Raw genomic sequence first — 9,476 nt, 5'->3', positions numbered from 1 at the left:
CCAAATCGTACAATGCCCTCATTGTACCAAAAATAGGGAAAGGAATGCAAACTTAGGAGAAAGGGATAACTGGAGTCGGAATACTTACAAGACGTCATGAAGAGGGACCTCCCCAAACTGACCATGAACATGGGAGGTCATAGGTAGTCACACAGCAGCTCAACAGGCGAAAACTAGCAGCTGGAAGACAAAACAGCTCAATCGAGAAACTTAGAATGGATCGATCGAGTGATTTGGTGTCAATAATACTCGATCAAGTGAATAAATTACTCGATCGAATGAACGTGATATTGCAGCTTGTCGATCGGGTAGAAATGTTACTCGATCGAGAGAAACTCTTGGCAAAAGTGCTCGATCGAGTTGAAAAACTCCTCGATCGAGTAACTGCACCTGCAAAACACGTATAAGAAGCATAGGAAATGTAGTGAAAGCATAGTTTGGTGTCTAAAGTTCAAAAAAGCTAAAGGAAAATAAAAAAGTTCAACAAAAATACAATAAAATAGTCCGGGTTGCCTCTCGAAAGCGCAGGTTTAAGAGGTCCCGCACGACCTTTCTGACATCAATTGACTGGCGTGTCAAGCTTGTCGAAGTACAAGACTTCAACACGATTACCTGCTTCATTTTCTTCATGATAATGCTTCACATATTGCCCATTCACCTTGAACTGGTTTCCTTCGGGGCCTTCTAGCTCAACGGATCCAAATTTAGTAACAGCTGTTACCGTATAAGGACCACTCCACCTGGACTTCAGCTTGCCAGAAAATAATCGCAGTCGGGCATTAAACAGCAACACCTTCTGCCCGACCTGAAATTCCCGAGGTAGAATTCTTTTGTCATGCCATCTCTTCGTCTTTTCCTTGTAAATGCGCGAGCTATCATAGGCATTAAGCCTAAACTCTTCCAATTCATCTAGCTGAAAAAGACGATTCTGACCACACAAATTAGGATCAAAGTTAAGTTCACGAATTGCCCACCAAGCCTTACATTCCAATTCAACAGGTAAATGACATGATCTCCCATAAACTAACCGATAAGGTGATGCACCGATCGGTGTCTTAAAGGCAGTTTTGTAAGCTCATAATGTGTCTTCCAATTTAAGACTCCAGTGTTTCCGTGATTTAGAAACTACCTTAGACAAGATCTCTTTAATCTCGCGATTAGAGACCTCAACCTGACCACTGGTTTGGGGATGATACCCCAAACCACGCCGGTGTTGAACACTAACCTTAGACAGAATGGAAGTTAGTTTCTTTTCTTTAAAGTGCATTCCTCCATCGCTAATGACGACCCTAGGGACACCAAATCAGGGAAATATGACCTTTTTAAACATCTTAATCACGGTCTTGGCATCACAATGGGGTGAGGCAATTGCCTCAACCCACTTCGACACATAATCGACAACTACTAAAATATACCTATTACCTTTACTAGATGGGAACGGTCCTTGGAAGTCAATGCCCCAGACATCGAAAACTTCGACCTCTAAGATATCATTTTGTGGCATCTCATGTCTCTTTAAAATGTTCCCTGATGGTTGGCAGGCATCACAAGCTGAAACAAAAGCCTTAGCATCAGCAAACAAAGAAGGCCAGTAAAAACCAGACTGAAGTACCTTAGCCACGGTGCGCGATGGACCGTGGTGACCACCATAAGGAGAGGAGTGACAGCCTTCCAGGACTACTTTGGTCTCCCACTGCGGAATACACCGTCTGTAGAGACCGTCTGCACATTCCTTAAACCAATAAGGATCATCCCAGAAATACTGCTTAGCGTTATACAGAAAACGCTACCTCTGCTAATGAGAAAGGTCAGGCGGTAGCTTGCCACTGACAACGTAATTAGCTATATCTGCATACCATGGTTCTTGGTTAACAATAGAAGATAATATGGCAAATAATGAATCATCCGGAAAAGACTCATCAATAGGTAAAGAATCTTCCCCCTCTTGTCGCGACAGATGATCAGCCACAACGTTCTCAACTCCTTTCTTATCTTTTATCTGCAAATCAAACTCCTGAAGAAGGAGTATCCATCTTAATAGCTGTGGTTTAGCCTCCTTCTTAGCAAGGAGGTGCCTCAGAGCTGCATGGTCGAAAAACAAACCGACCCAATCAAATAAGAACGAAATTTCTCTAAGCCATAAACTACAGCTAGCAGCTCTTTTTCAGTGGTGGTGTACTTCACTTGAGCCTCATCTAGAGTTCGGCTCGCATAGTAGGTTTCATTTAAAGCTTTGTCTTTCCTTTGGCCTAGCACCGCTCCTAGTGCATAGTCACTGGCATCACACATTATCTCGAACGGCAAATCCCAGTCGAGAGGTTGTATGATCGGCGCAGATACCAAAGCCTGCGTTAACCTGTTAAAAGCAGAAAGACACTCGTCAGTAAATAAAAAAGCGGCATCCTTAAGTAGCATTTGTGTAAGTGGTTTAGCAATTTTTGAGAAATCCTTGATAAACCGGCGATAAAAGCCGGCGTGACCAAGGAAACTTCTCACTCCTTTGACATTAACAGGAGGAGGTAATTGCTGAATCACTTCCACTTTTGCTTTATCAACTTCTATTCCCCTATCAGAAACTAAGTGCCCTAAGACAACTCCCTCGTTGACCATGAAATGGCACTTCTCCCAGTTAAGCACGAGATTAACCTCAATGCAGTGCTGCAACACTTTATCAAGGTTAGACAGACAGTTAGAAAAATCACTTCCATAAACACTAAAATCGTCCATGAAAACTTCCATAATAGACTCAATATACACTGAAAATATCCCCATCTTGCACCTCTGGAAGGTGGCAGGGGCATTACATAAACCAAAAGGCATCATGCGATAAGCAAACACGCCCTGAGGATTAGTAAAAGTAGTCTTAGCTTGATCATCTAGGTGAATAGGGATCTAAAAGAACCCTGAATACCCGTCTAAATAGCAGAAAAACTTATGAGAAGCTAACCTTTCTACCATATGATCAATAAAGGGAAGGGGAAAGTGATCTTTCTTGGTGGCGGCATTTAGCTGTCTGTAATCTATACACATCCGCCAACTAGTCACTACTCTAGTAGATATTAACTCATTTTTGTCATTCCTAACCACGGTAGTCCCTCCTTTATTAGGGACCACCTGCACTGGACTCACCCACTTAGAATGACCAACAGAATCGATAATACCTGCATCGAGCAGCTTCATTACCTCAGCCATCACAACATCTTGCATCTTCTGATTCTGCCGGCGCTGACCCTGTCTGCAAGGTTTGTGATCTTCCTCCAGCTCTATCCTGTGCATACAAATATCAGGACTAATCCCCTTGATATCGTCCAAGGAATAACCCAAAGCTTTCCTGTTTTTCTTAAGCACAGCTAACAAGGAAGTCAGCTGATCATTATCAAGCTTAGCACTAACATTGACTGGATATTGCTAAGTATCATCTAAGAAAACATATTTTAGATGAGAGGGGAGAGGCTTACGCTCAGGTACCTTTAACTCAATGGAGCAAAGGGTACTGATCATCTGTTCCACTTGCTCTCCCTCAGCGTCGGTGAATTCACGCTTATCTAAATCATCTTTAAGCAAATCCAACACAGCGTCATCGTCATCTGGGCTATCTGCACACTCATCAAAAAGCATAAGAGCCTCTAGTGGGTCCTTTATAAAAGAACCCGACCAGAAGTCATAAATAGACTAGTCAATAATATCAACAGAATTACATGTGTCCTCTATCATTGGCCGAGCCAAAGGGCTAGGCAGACTGAAAGTGATCACGTCATCCCCTACTGCAAGAGTCAAATGCCCTTATTTGACATCAATAATGGCCCCAGCTGTACAAAGCAACGGTCTTCCTAATATAATTGGGGTCCGGGCGTCTTCAGCTATGTCTAGAACAATAAAATCTACTGGTATAAAGAGCTTGCCTATTTTCACAGGCACGTCTTCTAAGACACCCAAGGGTCGCCTAACAGAACTATCAGACATCTGTAGGGTAATATTAGTCAATTTAAGGTGACCCATATTCAATTTATTGCAGATAGATAGGGGCATGACACTGACACTGGCTCCTAAATCACAAAGCGCCTTATCAATTACCTCATTGCCTATAATACAGGTAATAGAGAAGCTACCCGGGTCCTTCATTTTAGGTGGAGCCATATTTAAAAGTAAATTACTAGACTCTTCCAAAAATGAAACGGTCTCAAATTCACTTAGCTCTCTCTTACGCGTCACAATATCTTTCATGAATTTAGCGTAAGTAGGTACCTGGGTAATAAGTTTGGAAAAAGGGACGGTTACCTGGAGGTTCTTGTCAACTTCCACAAACTTACCGTACTATCGCTCAACCTTTACGTCCTTCAGACAACCTGGAAAGGGTACTCTGGTAGCAATGAGTGGACCCATGACTTTCTCTTTACCGTTATCAGCACGTGACGTCTTCACAGCAGGGGAAGATGACACGGTAGCGGAATTAGATTTCAAAATAGGATCTCCGCTGGTTTTGGCACTCGATCGAGCACTTTCCTCACTCGATCGAGTGAATTTATCTTGAGAACTACTCGATCGAAGTGTTTGAGCTACTCGATCGAGCTCTTGTATATCAGGCTCACTCGATCGACCACAATTTTCACTCGATCGAGTGACTTCTTTTGCCAGATCACTCGATCGAGGGGAATATATACTCGATCGACCATCTTTCATTTGGGCACCTCTCGATCGAGTAAGATTTTTACTCGATCGATCATCTGGAATGGATATTTCACTCGATCGAGTGCCTGGATAATATACAGCAGGGATATCGTCCGTAAACTCGTCCGGCTCTTCTTCCGGGGCATTATCAGCTATCACAACCCCGTCTTTTAGCATTTTTGGCCCCTCATAAGCACGGCCACTTCGGAGATTGATGACGTTGACTGGGTCGCACATCGGTGGATGGTTAGCTTGGTCTTTCCCGAGTGTTAACTGCGCGACTTGTTCTCTTAACTCCATGATAACGGTATCATCCTTGTTGCATTTCTCCCCAAACTGTTGTGTTAAGATCAAAACCAAGGATTTCAGTTCGGCAATCTCCCCATTTGTAGAAGGGGGGTCTGGCTGCGGCACTGGCGTTGAAGGAGTAGAAACATTTTTCATTTCTTCATATAATTGAGAAAAAGGAACTCCTTGCTTGTATTTCTGATAAGCAATGACGCGCTCTATTTTCGCCATCCAACCAATGGGGTCATGCCCCTCCATGCCACATATCTCCATATGCTCAGTAATTGCACAAATTTGTGCATGCTCACCCATAGGCTCCGTAATCTCCACATTACCAAGATTTTTGCTAGGACTCTCCACTTCAGCTGCTACCAAGTCGTTAACTTGCCCACTTCCTCGGGGATTTCCATATTCGGCAACATGGATGGCCATCTTCTCGATAAGACGCCACCCTTGATCATCCTCCACATTTTTCGTGAACCTCCCCTTAGCTACACTATCAAGGATAGCTCTCCGGTTTCGATAAAACCCATTGTAGAATTGGGTACATAAGAACCAGCGCTTGAACCCGTGATGAGGCACAGAACGGACGAGCTTCTTGAACCTAGTTCAAGCCCCATTCAAGTATTCGGTGGGTAATTGCTCAAATGAAGTAATCTGAGCTCTCAACGCATTAGTGCGCTGTGGCGGAAAATATCGCCTGTAAAAGGCAAAGGCAAGGGAATTCCAGTCAGTTACACCAGCTGCTTCCCTGTCTAAATCCCTCAACCATTCCCGAGCATCATCAGCTAAAGAGAAAGGAAAGAGAACTCCCTTCACTCTATCTTGTGTCACCCCAGCAGCAAGAGGAATGGTAGAGCAATACTCTGTAAATAACTCTATGTGCCTGCACGGATCTTCTTCAGGTACCCCCCTGAAGAGATTTCTCTTGACCAGCTGTATGTAGGATGGGTGGATTCCAAAAGTTCCCGATTCAGTAGTGGGTAGTAAGAAACCTTTTGGAAGGGAATCCACGTTAGGCTCTAAATGGCTGGCTATATTCGGCATCCTGGCAGATAGAATTTACAGACTGGAGCAGGTATGACAATGTTCTCTTTCTAGAATAGATATCCTGCAAACTAATCAAAAAATTTGCAAAAATGAGATCAGTCTCAAGGAATAAATTCCTCGAGACGTAAGACAAACTTAAATAAAGCAACAAAGTTACGCCACCTCCCCGGCAACGGCGCCAAAATTTGACAGGGCAGTCGTATACCTATCAAATATAACCAACTGGCTCTAACTAATATAGCTAGGGAAGTCGGGTCGATCTCCACAGGGAGATGGGAAAATGTCAGCTTTAACTAAGTTCGTCACGGTAACCAATTTCGGGGTTTTAGTTTGGTTGTTCTAAACTAAGGAGGTTGAGAAAGAGAGAAAGTGATGTGACCATAATTGGCGCATATTTAGCCCCCGAATTACCATTGTTTCCATGCTTTTTAGTGCCTATTTGGGTCATTTCTTATCTTTAGTTCTTTGTTTTGCATATTCTTTGAGATTTTGATCCCTTGGTAGGAAAGGAGTAAGAATCTTGCATTTTCATGGCAAAACGAGGCTAAATTGATTGTATTCAATGACCAAGCATCAAGAAGAGACAAGACTAGAAGGCCTTTGTACATATCATAGTAGAAGAACAATGTTAAGAAAGGATCCTTGCGTCCCCAAGGAAATCCCCAAGGAATTTATGAAGAAAAGGGAAGAAAAAGAAGAAGAATTGACGCTGACCAACAGTCCGAACGGATTGCAGACAATCCGTCCGTCCAGCCTCAACAATCCGAGCGTCCCTCCTTGGAATCCGCTCGGATTCCCCCAAGACAATCCGAGCGTCCCTCTCCTGAATCCGCTCGGATTGCACCACCCAAATCCGGCCGTCCCGACTCTAATCCGCACGGATTTCATGACAAAGACGGATTTCATTCTTCAAGCTACGAAAAGAGAAGCCCTTCTCTCGGAAAATACCGGGTCCTCCTTGCTCAACTTAAAAAGTGTAATTACTAGTTTAGCCCTTAGTTAACCCTAATGCATCCTCCCTAATTTTCACTATAAATACCCCATTAGGCTAATTAGAGGAGCATGTTCTTCTTATCAATAATTAGTGTAGTTAATATCAATCAATTCTCTCTTCAATATTGTAATCAAGTATTAATCAAGTTTTAATCCAAGTTTTAGTTCTTTAATCTCTCTCTTGTTCTTCCTTTATTTTGGGTAATTGAAGATTATTTGGGTTATTATTGGGAGATTGACAACCTCTCAATCTAGGATTCAAGTACTTCTATTATTCTTGCTTTATTATTGGAATCATTAGTAGGTATAATCTCTTAATCACTTTTTAATTATTGTTAATTACTTTCATTTATTCATCATGTTTCACTATGTTAGTATGATTGACAACCTTTCTAGCATGATCAACATGATAATGAGTGAGTAGTCTCTTAGCTAGGGTTTAATGGGTGATTAGGGGAAACCATCATGGGGATGATTCATGCTTAAATCAATATGCTTTCATATCTTATTTGCTTGCTTGTTTTGATCTTAATACATGCACATGTTATATTTGATGAAATACTAAGCCTATGAATCCTTGCATTTACTATCATCTTCTATCCTTTCAACTTGACTTGTAAGACATAACCCAACTCGAGTCTTGTTAGACCATGCATGTGTTGAGTAGGAAAGATTAAGTCGACTTGTAGGTGTTGTACAATCTAATCGATTCGGCTCCGGGATCCAAACTTTCCTAGGATTGTAAGATATAACCCAACTCAATCCATCACAACAATAATTGCTTGCTTATAATTTGAGAACATGTTTGTATGATCATATCCCATGATTCCCCTATGAACCCATGACACCCTAGTGCTTTTAATCAATTGTCTACACCCCTTTTTATTCATCTTGCTTGTTTATTTTCATTGTTATTCTAGTTTAGTAACCTTCTACATCAACCCAATTTGTGACACCCCCTAGACACTACTAGTTACAATAGAATTCTCATTTCAATACCCGTCCCTTGGGATCCGACCTTTACTTGCCTCTTTACTAATTGTAGAGTTGTTTGTGAAGTATAAATTGTGTTTTGTATCTCGACCATTGACCAACGACCACATATACTTAATTGTGAACATGAAATGGCCTCGATCAAAAATGGCGCCGTTGCCAGGGACGGTGTTTAATTGATTTAAGATTTCTTTTATTGTTATTAGTTGTGTCTTTTTCACCTTGGGGAAGTAAAACTCCTCAAGGCTTGTTCTAATTGTTTTCGAGTTGTTTGATATTTTGCATGTCTAGAAGGTCACAAGGTGATTTGTTACCTTTTGACCGTGAAATCGAAAGAACCTTGACGAATAATAGGAGACTTGTTAGGAGGAATTTGAGAGGTGTTGGTGAAGTTGTTCAACCCACTAGTGAGTTTGTCAATCCTTTCGCAATAGAAGGAGAAGAAAACCCATTACACAATATCCCACAAAATCCACCTACAATGCCTAAATTCTCGTCACACTCTATACCCACCGAGGAGAATCTACCAAATGGTACTCCTACACCGCAACATCTCACCGGTAATTTTATTGCCAAGTCCGCCTTCATCCAACTAGTTGAGAGGAGCCAATTCGGGGGAATGCCTAGTGAGGACCCTCATTCTCATATGGAAACCTTTTGCGATTATTGTGATGCTATCTCTCAAACGGGCGTGACTCAAGACCAAATAAGATGGGTCTTATTTCCCTTTTCGTTAATCGGCACCGCAAAGCAATGGTTGAAGGGCCTTGATAAGGCCACCCTTGGAATAGATTCTTGGAAGAAGTTGGCTCTAGCTTTCTACAAAAATTCTACCCACCGGAAAAGACTAACATGCTAAGAGCTCAAATTACGGGTTTTAAGCAAAGGGATGAAGAATCTTTGTATGAAGCTTGGGAGCGGTTCAAGGGTATTTGTCGCTCATGTCCTCACCATGGACTTAGCGAATGGTTTTTAGTGCAACAATTTTGGAATGGTTTATATGAAGATTCAAGGAACATTCTCAATATGGGATCAAATGGAATGTTCACCGAAGTTGATGACAATCAAACATGGAACAAGAGTGAGGAAATGGCGGTCCATAATTCACAATATAGTAGACCTCGCAAGGCTACTAGAGGAGGAAAGCATGAAGTGGACTCCGTTACTCAATTGGGTGCTCAACTTAGTGCTCACATTGACACAATCAACTTGAAGTTTGAACAAGCTATGGCTAGACTTGAGGAAAACTCAAAATCATCAAAGCATCATGTCAATGCCATGACGGCATCCTCATCAATCCCAAGTGGGATATGTGAGAATTGTGGAACTTTGGGTCATGACCCAAGTGAGTGTAGGGGAACAACCGAACAAGTTAATGCTTTCCAAGCTTACAAAAGTGGTACCCCTTACTCAAATTTTTACAATGAAAACACCAAGTTCCATCCAAATCTCTCATACAAAAGCCAAAATGTTCAAAACCCTCA

The 9,476-nt window shown here is 42.0% G+C and overlaps 1 non-coding gene across 1 annotated transcript; it reads right to left on the bottom strand.

Moving 5' to 3' along the window:
• Positions 1 to 8,844: 8,844 nt before the first annotated feature.
• Positions 8,845 to 8,951, bottom strand: LOC141654176 (small nucleolar RNA R71). Its single transcript, XR_012547742.1, has one exon. It is a non-coding gene; the product is annotated as a small nucleolar RNA R71 (small nucleolar RNA).
• Positions 8,952 to 9,476: the final 525 nt, after the last annotated feature.

Source organism: Silene latifolia, chromosome 4 (genome assembly GCF_048544455.1).
Source record: "Silene latifolia isolate original U9 population chromosome 4, ASM4854445v1, whole genome shotgun sequence".
Classification (NCBI taxonomy): domain Eukaryota; kingdom Viridiplantae; phylum Streptophyta; class Magnoliopsida; order Caryophyllales; family Caryophyllaceae; genus Silene; species Silene latifolia.
Note: the sequence above shows the minus strand (reverse complement) of the source record. Positions and strands in the feature narration are given on the sequence as shown.